Raw genomic sequence first — 12,784 nt, 5'->3', positions numbered from 1 at the left:
TGTTTGCAAAAGTCTCTGCAGTGGCTTGGCCTCAGGCTTGTCTGTGGAATGGGTCTGGAGGCAGACAGGGGACTAAGCTGAGGGGTAAGGGCTGCAGCTAGAACAGAGAAGCATGCTTCTCATGGTTCTGTCAAGCTCTGGGTTAGTTGGAGGCAAACCAGGTAGGTGATGTTGAGCCGTAATGGGTATGGGCTACAGCCTGAGAACATTTCCTATTGGAGACCAAGGTATTCACTTCTGCATTGCGTCTCCTTTGTATTCCCCCTTTCCTGTAGGTATGCATGTAGGAAGCTTTCTTTCTCTTCACAGAAGAAAAACAGAGAGGAGAGATGACTGTGGTTAATAATACGTCCCAATTTTGACCCTATCCTGTTGGAAAAAGTGCAAGGAGTGCATAGTCAACCTTGCTCCTCTTCTTAACCATCAATCATGGTGGAAATCATGGTGCTTTCACCAGGAATATCTGTGGGAAGCTCTTGGGATTACTTTTGAGAGGCAGGTTGTTCCTGGTAAATCTTCTTCCTTAACGTTTATAATTTTTTGTCGGTTTGAAATGAAATAAGTTTACCCCAGGGCTGTCCGAGATGTTAGCCATCTGTTTATTCTTGCAGGGACTCTTAGGAACAATTTTCAACCTCATTTAACCTGCAGAACAGCTGTTGTAAGAATTGGTGGAGGATCTTCTTCCCCCCAAAGGGGGCCTGAGTGGCAGAAACTTGGTTAGGATTCAGGGTTTGTGTTGCCTGGGTTTGCAGGAATAAGCCTGTTATTTCGCTGAGGTGAGTCCCAGGGTTCCACTACCAGGTGACTTTCTTCCCATCAGAGCTCTGTCAGGATTTTCAGAGACACTGTCTCACCGGCACCGTCTCACTTTTGAGTTGGAAACTCCATCTGTTAGGCAAGTTGGCCCTGGAAGGGTTTTCACCTGCTCTGCTGTGGAAGTCACATTCTAAGTGTTTACATCACTGACATTGAGTGAGTTGGGTAGAAGGGAGGGTAGGAAGGGATCTAGCTCAGCGGGATGCTTTCTGTTCTGGGAACACCTGAATTCTTCTGGCAGGTGCTAGAAGCCCATCTGGTCTTCCTGTCTTCCCATCTCTGTTTGGGGTCCCTGCTGAGGTCAGCAGTTGATTCCCGTCTTTTTTAATGAGAAACATTCTCAGGGACTGTTTTCTTAAACAAACCTTTATCATTATGTTGTCAAACTCCTTAAACATGGAGAACCTAAAGTCATTTTCATGACTGCTCCAAGTTGTGTGTGGTGTTGCATAAATGGTCATAGGGTTGTATTTCTTTGCAGTTGGAGAACTTAGAGGTAATTTAGGTTATCCCTTGCCTTTAACAGATGAGAAATTGGGGGCTTTGAGAGTTTAGGTGCTTTGCCTGAGGTTACAGAACTAGTTAGTGACAGAGCTAGGAGAACCACCCATATTTCCTGGCTCTTAAATCAGTATTTCTATTCCATTATTTAAAAACAATACCTGCGAATATTAATACTGTTAAAACAGGGTTTCCACAAAATTCTTTGTTTGGCGGGCTGGTCTGTACATTGTGGGTATTTAGCAGTATATCTGGCCTCTACCCACGAAATGCCAGTAACAACTGTTTCCCCACCTAGTTGTGCCAAACAAATACCTCTGGACGTTGCCACATGTTCTCTGGGGGCAAAATTGTGTCCATGTTGAGAACTGCTGATCAAAGGTAGTGTCTCTTGAAGTAAGAAGCATTAATGTTGACTTCTTGCAGAAGTGTGTGAGTACAAAATGGACTTGAGTCAAAGTCAGGGATTTGAGAAGATGTCTGCTTGCTGGTCAGCTGTGCCAGACAGGGTCATAGAGGCTAATGAGACCATATTGCTCGTCCCTTCATTTAAATGTTTAGATTGTGATGCTGCTGTACCAGGGGAGGAATAACGGGGGGAATGAAGGAAAGGCTTAAGGAAATCAGTAAGATATTTTGTCTTTAAGGGAAGCAATTGCCATAGACTTTCTTGTCTAAAGGACTTTATCCAAAATCTACAAAGTACTCTTAAAATTCAATGATAAGAAAACAATTTAATTTAAAAAGTGGGTAAAAGATTTGAATCCAGTTGCTTCACCAAAGATATGTGGATGACTAATAAGTACATTAAAAAGATACTCAGCATCATTTGTCATTAGGAAAATGCAAATTAAAACCATAATGACATACTGCTACTTAACTGTAAGAATGAATGAAATTGAAAAGACTGACCATATCAAGTACTGATGAGGAACTCTTGACATACTGCTGGTGGGAATGTGAAATGGTACAGCCACTTTGAAGAACAGGTGGGCAGTTTCTTATAAAGTTAAACCTTTACCTACCTTATAATGCAGCCATTCTACTTCTAGGTGTGTATGCAAGAGAAATGAAAGCATGCACAGACTTGTGCATGAATGTTCATGGTAGCCTTAAGTGTAATAATAACCCAAACTGGAAAAAACCCAGATGTCCAGCAGCGATTCCTTTTTAAACATTGCTTTCTGAATGAGACATTTTCAAATCATACCAACTAGTCAGGTTTAGTACAGAAACAGGTCAGACTACCAGGATCTATTTAGGCCCAAATATTGCCTTGCTTTTTGGGTATGTCAGAATATCAGTAGTGTGAGTGAGTCTTCAATTCTTTTTGGCAATGAAATTGGTAATCCCTTTTTGTAAGAGTCTCTTGTGGGCTATTTTAATGAGAGATAGTGATGGATTCCTTAAATTGCAGGGTTTTGAAAGAGCACACCCAGCTCCAACCACTAGCTCTGTTAAAGCATAGTATTTAATCCAACATTAAAAAACCTGAGAGGTGGAGAAGTTGTCATTGACTCTCCTTAAAGATGGCAGTCCAGATGCCCTTATGGCTAGAATTCTTCCTAAAGAGTCAAGATTTGGGGACTAGAAAAGAAATTGTTTCAAAGGAGGGTGGAGTGATCAACTCCTACCCCAGAAATAGCCAAGATTTCTGTGAAGTGTGTTGGTGAATTGAGACCTGCTTTAGAATCCATTTCTTGAGTTACTAATACCTTCTTTAGGTGCTTTAGCTTGGTGCTATGGGTTATGGCATGAATGCCTAAAATTACTAGGAAAAGATAAAATTCTTGTCAAAGAGAGTTTAGCCTAATTGAAGAGATGAAATTAGTACATGCAGGATTAAGATGGTAGTTGATGGTGGTTTAATGTGACAGAAATAATACAGTGATATTCTGGCCTGGAATCTGTGCTCCTTGGCTCCTAACCCTGGACAAGTCATTATTGGGTCTCTTGGCTTCAACATTTTCAACTCTAAAATGAGAAGCCTGGATAATAGCGTATGATATGTCCGGTCCATTTGAGTGCTCTCTTTCTGTGCTGTGAGTATGTCATGAGATCTGGGCAAAATCAGCATGGCCATTCTGTTCTTATTGAAGCACAAAATTGTTGAGAAGAAATTCTGTCCCTTATTAGGTTGGGCAGATCATGATATTCAGAGACTGTTAACACTCTGGAAGTCATTTTTGTGGGAACTATATTTAAAGCTATAGCAAAGCATGAATCTTATGTGGTGGGACCAAGGACATTAACTTCTTCGGCCACTGTCTTTCAGTGACCCCTTTTTTGACTGTGTGGTCTTAGCTTGGTGCTAGGTTCATAATGGGTATCAAGAAAGACCTAAAGCCAAGAGTTAGAACATTTAGCATGTTGTCACACTTCCTTTCTTCCTAGCATGTAGGATTAATCAATGCTACCACTTCCATTACTCCAAGGCCAAATTTGCCTGTTACTCCAGATGTTTCTTGACTTCCTACTTTTGCATTCCAGTCCCCTATAATGAAGAGGAGATCTTTTTTGGGTGTTAGTTCTTGAAGGTCTTGTAGGTCTTCATTGAACTGTTCAGCTTTTTCAGCATTACTGGTCAGGGCATAGACTTGGATTACCGTGATATTGAATGGTTTGCCTTGGAAACAAACAGATCATTCTGTCGTTTTTGAGATTGCATCCAAGTACTGCATTTTGGACTCTTTTGTTGACTATGATGGCTACTCCATTGCTTCCAAGGGATTCTTGCCCACAGTAGTAGATATAATGGTCATCTGAGTTAAATTCACCCATTTCAGTTTATCTTAGTTCACTGATTCCTAGAATGTCGATGTTCACTCTTGCCATCTCCTGTTTGACCACTTCCAATTTGCCTTGATTCATGGACCTAACATTCCAGGTTCCTATGCAATATTGCTCTTTACAGCATGCTCTTGCTTCTATCACCAGTCAGATCCACAACTGGGTGTTGTTTTTGCTTTGGCTCCATCCCTTCATTCTTTGTGGAGTTATTTCTCCACTGATCTCCAGTAGCATATTGGGCACCTACCAACCCAGGGAGTTCCCCTTTCAGTATCCTGTCTTTTTGCCTTTTCATACTGTTCATGGGGTTCTCAAGGCAAGAATACTGAAGTGGTTTGCCATTCCCTTCTCCAGTGGACCACATTCTGTCAAACCTCTCTACCATGACTCGTCTGTCTTGGGTGGCCCCACATGGCATGGCTTAGTTTCATTGAGTTAGACAAATCTGTGGTCCGTGTGATCAGATTGGCTAGTTGTCTGTAATTGTGGTTTCAGTTTGTCTGCCCTCTGATCCCCTCTCTCAGTGCCTACCGTCTTACTAGGGTTTCTCTTATCTTGGACGTGGGGTGTCTTCATGGCTGCTCAGCAAAGCGCAGCTGCTGCTCCTTACCTCAGACGTGGGGTAGCTCCTCTCGGCCACTGCCCCTGACCTTGGACGAGGGGTAGCTTCTCTTGGCCGCACTTCCATGCCTGTATGCAGGTCAAGAAGCAACAGTTAGAACTGGACATGGAACAACAGACTGGTTTCCAATAGGAAAAGGAGTACGTCAAGGCTGTATATTGTCACCCTGCTCATTTAACTTATATGCAGAGTACATCGTGAGAAACGCTGGGCTGGAGGAAGCACAAGCTGAAATCAAGATTGCTGGGAGAAATATCAATAACCTCAGATATGCAGATGACAGCACCCTTATGGCAGAAAGTGAAGAGGAACTAAAGAGCCTCTTGATGAAAGTGAAAGAGGAGAGTGAAAAAGTTGGCTTAAAGCTCAACATTCAGAAAATGAAGATCATGCCATCCGGTCCCATCACTTCTTCATGGCAAAAACAGTGGCTGACTTTATTTTGGGGGGCTCCAAAATGACTGCAGATGGTGACTGCAGCCATGAAATTAAAAGATGGTTACTCCTTGGAAGGAAAGTTATGACCAACCTAGATAGCATATTGAAAAGCAGAGACATTACTTTGCTAACAAAGGTCCATCTAGTCAAGGCTATGGTTTTTCCAGTGGTCATGTATGGATGTGAGAGTTGGACTGTGAAGAAAGCTGAGCACTGAAGAATTGATGCTTTTGAACTGTGATGTTGGAGAAGACTCTTGAGAGTTCCTTGGACTACAAGAAGATCCAGCCAGTCCCTCCTAAAGGAGATCAGTCCTGGGTGTTCATTGGAAGGACTGATGTTGAAGCTGAAACTCCAATACTTTGGCCACCCTGATGTGAAGAGCTGAGTCATTTGAAAAGACCCTGATGCTGGGAAAGATTGAGGGCAGGAGGAGAAGGGATGAGGTGGTTGGATGGCATCACCGACTTGATGGACATGGGTTTGCGTGAACTCCAGGAGTTGGTGATGGACAGGGAGGCCTGGTGTGCTGCGGTTCATGGGGTTGCAAAGAGTCGGACACGACTGAGCGACTGAACTGAACTGAACCAATCCCATGATTGGAAAGCCATTTGCATTCCTTGCCTCTCTCTTTCTCTTCTGCCTGATACCTCAAGAGAGATGATCCTGATCTGAGAATATCCCAACAATGCACAGCAGTGTTATTTGAGAGAAAAACATAAATAAGGAACTTATTCAGAGCTACAGGAACTAAATTGTATTTTCTTTGCTCCATCCTGAATGCCTCCTTTGTCTGGCTTCTGGAGTGCCCAGGCCTGAGTCACCTTTTTTGAAGAAGGTATGGCAGACTGCAGGTCCTACCTGGCAGCTTTGCGAGTGCTTACTTTGTAAGATGGATCTCAAACTTTTTGTTGTCTTTATAAAGACTATGAAAGATGTGAAGGCTTTCTAGTTTGGGGTAGCATCACTATATAATTTCTATTCTTGTTTCTACGTCCAGACTCCAGATCTTTCCCAACTCCCATTCTCTACTCTAGTTAGATGTTTCATGTTTGACAATGCCCCTGCAAGATTCATATCTTTTCCCCAGTTTCTACTTTCTATCCCTGCTCTTCCACAGACCTCCCCCTGTAAGTTCAGTATCTTATTTCCAATTGAAATTTAACTTTCCAAAAGTACTTTGGGAAAAAGTTAGATCTAATTGTCGGACTTGATGCTTTCGTGTGGCCTGAGGGCCTAGGTAAGAAAATAAGCAGAAGACTGTGAAGACATAGTCCATCTTATCACCCATAATTTTAATGTCATATTATTAATAATTGGTTGTGTACCACAACTGTTTTCCAAACACAAAGTTGGATAACATAAAAGGACTTATAGCAATCCTGCCTGGAGTAATTGAAGTCAAAAGCCTTTTGTTAATATGGGTAAGGTGTGTTAGGTCCGTGGTTCTTGGCGTAGATGGTGTAATTCCTTCATAAGACTTTGTACTGTATGAAGTAGACTTGGCAGTAACTATTTCCATGAAAGGAGATAATTGAGACTCAAGCAGTGAAGTGCCCAAGGCCATGCATATAATAAATGATGAGAATGACCTTGATGCCAAGTCCAGTATGCCTTCTGTTACCCAGATGCATTTCTGTGTGTTTGTTGTTCATGGAACTATTCTATTTTTCCCATAAGCTGCTCTCATTAGATTAAAAAAATTACCACTTTTTTTTATAAGATATTATAAGATATTAGCAAAAATTAGAGGGACTTCTAATATGCTCCTCTCCTACCTGAAAACAAGTTTTCAGCAGGAAAGAAGGGAGTTTCCTTATGGTTCTGCAGCTTCAGGGGTTATGGCCTGCACATCACCGCTGACCCTTACGCTTGAGTGTTCCCTCCGGAGATCCTAGGTGACAAGGCCCAGCAACTGGGTAGAGGTCATTCTCATGTCTCGCTTTACTCCAGCTCTACCCGCACTAATAATAAGAAACCATAGACGCTCATGTCCCTAATTCATTTCCTTTGGAGATTGGAGGTTTTGTTCACATACACCACTGAAGTCTTTAGGGAACCCATTTGAGTTTTCTTCATCTTGACTTAAATCCAACTCTTCTTATTTCCTTCTCCATCAACAAACCCCCCTGCCCCAACTTTCTGTCAAGGGGTGATGGACAATAGATGGTAGCAACAGTTTCCATGGTAACAGCATCAGAGTTATCTCCTTGGAAACCTGCATAAAGACCTTCCATCTTCAGACCAGCTCAGTGCAACTTGGAAGGCCTTTGTTCCCTTGAATGTGTCAGCATGGGGGAGCAAGCTCTCCCGGGCCTTGGCCACTGCAGTTTCCTTTGGCTCCTGATGCCCATGGCACTTTGGGTATAGAGTTGGATTCAGGCAGAGGTGGGGGTTGGGGGGACCTGGAGTGCTTTTCTCAGCCTAATCCATGGCCAGAATGCATTGTCTATGGTCCAGCACCAGATACCCAGCAGACTTAACCAATAGGCCTCTCCTTTTTAAAAGGCCAGATGATTCAACCAAAGCTCCCACAGTGACCAGCAATGGATCAGAACAAAGCAGTACTGCATCTGAACACAGATGAGCTGGATATTTTGGCATGGTCCTGAAGAGAATACTGAAATAGGGCACCGTGGGATAGCTTGTATGAGTCCCTTTCCTTGTGGTGTCCTGCAAATGCAGCAATTTTGTTACTTAAATGAAAGCAGAATGGTTTCCAGCAGCTAAGAGGATTAATTCTCTTGTCATCATCCACACCAAGTAACAATCACAAACATTTCTCTTGTGCCTTATATTTTGTGATCATTTTTACATCCAGGAGCTCAATTAATAATTTATTCAGTTGTTCGACACATGTTAATTTTAAACCTACTATGTGCCACGTACTGTGTTGGAGCACAGTAGTGAGAAAAAATCAACACAGTTTCTGCCCTAATAGAAACTGGAATCAAGGCCTAATCAGATAATTACACATGTGCGTGAGCATGCATCTAAAATCTGCTAAAGGACAGGGTCTATGGTATGATCAGCCCTTGGAAGCACTTCCCTGAACAAGTGATGGTTGTGCTCACAGCTGGGCAACAGGGGCTTTTGCGTAGAGAACGTGAAGACTTGGAGGGCAATTTTACTTACTAACTTGTACTTATGAGTTAGCTTTTCTTATGTCCTTATCTTGTTCTTCCAGCTAGAACATGATTTTCCGTTCATGTGTTCTCATGTCTTTGTGTCCCTTATTGGTGTGCTATTCAATTCAGTTGCCACTGGACACATGTGAGAATTTAAGTTTAAAGTAACATTCAGTTCCTCAGTTGTACTAGCCATAGTCCAAGTGCCTGGTAGTCACATGTGACCGGCATCTAGGGTAGAAAGAACAGATTAAAAAAAAAAATTCCATTATTCTAGAAAGTTCTAATGGATTGTTCTATAGCACCTAGTTGGCCCAAATAAATATATATTGATTGAGCCCTCAAGTGAACAAAGCTGTTTCTCATGGATGAAGCTGAGGGCAGTTACTGATGCGGGAACAATTGCTATTTTGCCCTGTTACCTTTATGAACTATCAGAGAAGAATTAAACACACATAACTAACCACTTTGCATTCGTAGAAAACAAAAATTAACAATTAATCTGTAACATTCTGGTCAATAAGATAAGTAAAAGTTTAGGTGTTTCCATAATCTTTGATCCCCCTACTTCTCTCTTGACTCTTAAAATGCTAAAATTCGAGGAAACGTCACCACTTTTGTGGATATAATCTTGTGAGACAGTTGCAGTTTTCCCACCAGAACTGACTAATCTTGTGAACTTTTTTCTTTTGATTATCTGTCAATTTTAATTTTCCAAGCTACTTCAAAAAGTTTTGCTGACACAGTTTGGTTGAAGATTTATCTTTTTAAATTCATGAATCCCGAAAATAAGAAGCAGACATGTGCTGTACCAAGGAAATGATAATTCCTATCTTGAGAGATAATACTGACTCCTCTAGAGGCTCCTGAGTGATTAAAGAGGAAAGAAGGGATAGGATTTGGGCAAGTTGACTAAACCAAGTTAGTGAAGTTAAAGTCGCTCAGTCATGTCTGACTCTTTACAACCCCATGGACTAAACAGTGCATGGAATTCTCCAGGCCAGAATACTGGAGGGGGTAGCTGTTCCCTTCTCCAGGGGATCTTCCCAACCCAGGGATCAAACTCAGGTCTCCCACATTGCAGGCGGATTCTTTACCAACTGAATCATCAGGGAAGTCCAAACCAAGTTAGGACCTGTTTATTTTTCTAATAAAATAGATGAGATGTTTTGTGTCATTGACACTAGTTTTTTTTGTTGTTGTTTTTAAAGTCAGGATCTCATAGGACTGAGATTTCTGGAGCCCAGGGACAGCTCGGGAGGGTGCCGCTGGGAATTACATGTGTCATCCTGTGTAGGAATGGGCGAACATGAAAGCCGCCATCACCCCATGTGCCTGACCCCCGGCACACACCGTGCCAACCCTAACAAGGGTTTCTGATTTTCACTTGAAAATAATCTGAACGTGTTTAGGCTGATAGATCGTCCTCTCATTAAGATTTCATAAGCCTTCTGGTAGTAGAGAAAAATTTCCCTAGGCCTTCTTGCTAGTGCCTATGTTTGGATCCGGAAAAGGAAGTATGCAGCTTGTTAATGAGAGTCGCAGGTGAAAATTAAAGCGGAGGTAACTTGGAACCCCAACAAAGGCCGAGGAATTTGAGATGGGCTCTAGGGAAAGTGAGCATGTATGAGTAGGGAATAATAGTCAGAACTGAGAATGCCTCCGGGGCACAGCCATGGGGCTGGCAGACAATGAGGAGCACGGGAAAGTTGGACTTGGGAGGCAAGATTGGCATGCTTGCGCCGCTGCTGTCTTGCTGACTAATCATAGGCAAACATGTTGGTCATTTTACAGTGAGGAACATGAGGCCTTGAGAATCCACACAGATGCATTTTCTGCAGTGGCTGGTGTGTCATGAGAGGCTGGTATTGCTGAGTGGTTACAAAGGAAAAAGGATGTGAGGATAATATGTGCTAAATTCTAAGCTACTGAGGGACTGTATGGTATAGCACTGTTTATAGGATTCCACAGATTACAACTGTTGCTGCTGCTGCTGCTAAGTCGCTTCAGTCGTGTCTGACTCTGTGCGACCCCGTAGACGGCAGCCCACCAGGCTTCCCTGTCCCTGGGATTCTCCAGGCAAGAACAGTGGAGTGGGTTGCCATTTCCTTCTCCAGTGCATGAAAGTGAAAAGTGAAAGGGAAGTCGCTCAGTCGTGTCCAACTCTTAGCGACCCCATGGACTGTAGCCTACCAGGCTCCTCCGTCCATGGGATTTTCCAGGCAAGAGTACTGGAGTGGGGTGCCACTGCCTTCTCCGGATTACAGCTGTAGACCACTGTAAATCAGGAACAGGGCTGGGCTTTTTACCAACACAACCTGTGGAGTGGGTGATGTTGTCCTCTTTTTGCAGGTAGAGAGCCTGAGGCTTAGGTGGCTTGAGTGACCCCCCTGGCCTCACAAAGTGGTGGATGCCTGATGTGGGATTTGGATCCAGATCTTTCTTTTGCCACTGTTCCTGCTTCCTCTCCAGAGAGGCTCTTTGCGGTCCATTTTGGTTCAGACATTCTATGGTGCTGTCAAAATGCTTTTCTTCAAAAGGCCGTTTAGAAAGCTGTTAGAACTCCAGGAATAGTACAGATTGAATACAGTCATCAGTTGAACACATTTACATCTCCCTTGGGACCATGGCATCTGGAGGGTTAATTAGCATCCAAAAGGCTGTTCTAAAGTACTGGGAAGGACTCAAGATGACCTTGAAGAGCATTTTATTTTGAGGTGGCTCCCAGAATTTATATTATAGGTTGGTCAGTTTTCCCCTCCTCTCTGGCAGCTTTTATTTATGATGGCTCTTTCTCCAGAAGCCAGGATCTACATCTCCCTGCTTGTCTGTTCCAGCCGGCCCTGGCCAGATTGAAGTGCACACCCTAGACCCTTCCCCAAATAGCTCTTTCTTCTCCCTCCACTTCTTTTACCATTTCTTGCTGAGAGACCTGGCTAGCTGGCCCAGGAGAGGGATTTCAGTGTGAGTTATTTGCTGATGGAGATTTTTTTTTTTTTTAATAGAACAGGCAGTGAATTTCTCTGAGCTGTCTACATTCTCTCATTTCCTCTTTGATGACCTTCCACTGCTGTGTAAGGTGCTGATCAGGATGGGAGTCCCACAGTGAAAGCTGTAATCCGCGGCTGTAGCGTGAATAACAGTGAAGGACAGGAAAACCTGGTGCTCTGCAGTCCATCGGGTCGCAAAGAATCGAACACAAGTCAGCGGCTGGACAGCAGTAGGTGACCAAGTTCAGATGGGTGAATCCCTTGGAGAATGACGTCTGTAGCATGGTAAACCCGTGCCATGAATGCAGTCCTATACACAGGAGAAACACTGAGAAACGAACAGTGGAAGGGATTGTTTTCTATGTGAGCAAGCCAGCCCAGGCTTTATGGGTGGGAATATAGTTGATAAGAACTCAGTAAATTGGACTAGAGATAAGAAGACAGAGGACAAGTTAACATCAACTGTATACTGAGTTCAGCCCATGAGTCAGAGTACCTGAGTGAGTGGTTTTGCTCTACCATCATCTTATGTATCAGTAAACATTTCTGGAGCTGTTTTCCTTACTTTGGCTTCTGGACTGAATTTAATCTTCTAATGGATTTTACTCTTTCCGAAAGGTCTGTATTATATTCTAAGTCTTTGTGAGTCCTTGGGACTTTCAGCTATTGGTCAAAGTCTGTACCTGTGTGGACAGTGTTTAATTCACTGCTCCCTTTCAGTTCTGCCTATGTGAATGAGTTATCTTTAAATGCTGGCATCACTCATCTAACTCTATTAGGTTTGCTCCTCCACTTCTTTGCTTCCCTTCCTCCTCTCTCAGAGACACTCATACATGTGGGTGTGTACACACACATGCGTGCTTGTTATATGGACAGGGTCTTTTGTCCCTCAAGAATAGAGTAGTTGATGAAGCAAAAGTCATTTATCATTGAGTTTTACCGTCTCTCATACGTTCGGTGTGAGTCAGGAATTCTGATTGTTTTACTCTGTCAATCAGAGCCAGATACCTAGACCTGCTTGTGAATGCGCCCCCTTATTTAGGAATTAGCTTCTCTAAGATGATCTCTTAATGAATCCAGGGCCTTCTATCATGTAAACACTTTGGGGGCTTCCCAGATAGCTCAGTGGGTAGAGAATCCACCTGTAATGCTTGAGATACAGGAAATGTGGGTTGATCTGGGTCAGGAAGATCCCCTGGAGGAGGAAATGGTGACCTACTCCAGGATTCTTGCCTGAATAAATCTTACGGATAGAGGAGCCTGGTGGGCTACAGTCCAAAGGGTCGCAAAGAGTCAGACACGATTGAGTAACTAAACACACACAGAAGAAGAACTTCCCACTTACAGGGTGTTCTCTTCTCAATCCAAATTATTCCTAGGGGAAACTGATTTTTGTACAAGTCTTTCCCAAGGGTTGGTCAGAAAGCTTGGGTGTTAGAGGCGAAAGGGCCACCCTGGAAGGGAGATAGCTGCACAGAAAGTGCAAATGGGGCGTC

The 12,784-nt window shown here is 43.2% G+C and overlaps 1 protein-coding gene across 20 annotated transcripts in view; it reads left to right on the top strand.

Annotated features, from left to right (window-relative positions):
• LOC129656594 (carboxyl-terminal PDZ ligand of neuronal nitric oxide synthase protein-like) overlaps window positions 1–12,784 on the top strand; it is a 358,204-nt gene that overhangs the window by 198,306 nt on the left and 147,114 nt on the right. The window lies entirely within an intron of this gene.

Source organism: Bubalus kerabau, chromosome 6 (genome assembly GCF_029407905.1).
Source record: "Bubalus kerabau isolate K-KA32 ecotype Philippines breed swamp buffalo chromosome 6, PCC_UOA_SB_1v2, whole genome shotgun sequence".
Taxonomy (NCBI): Eukaryota; Metazoa; Chordata; class Mammalia; order Artiodactyla; family Bovidae; genus Bubalus; species Bubalus kerabau.
The sequence above is the reverse complement of the archived record's forward strand: the minus strand, read 5'-3'. Positions and strand labels throughout refer to the sequence as shown.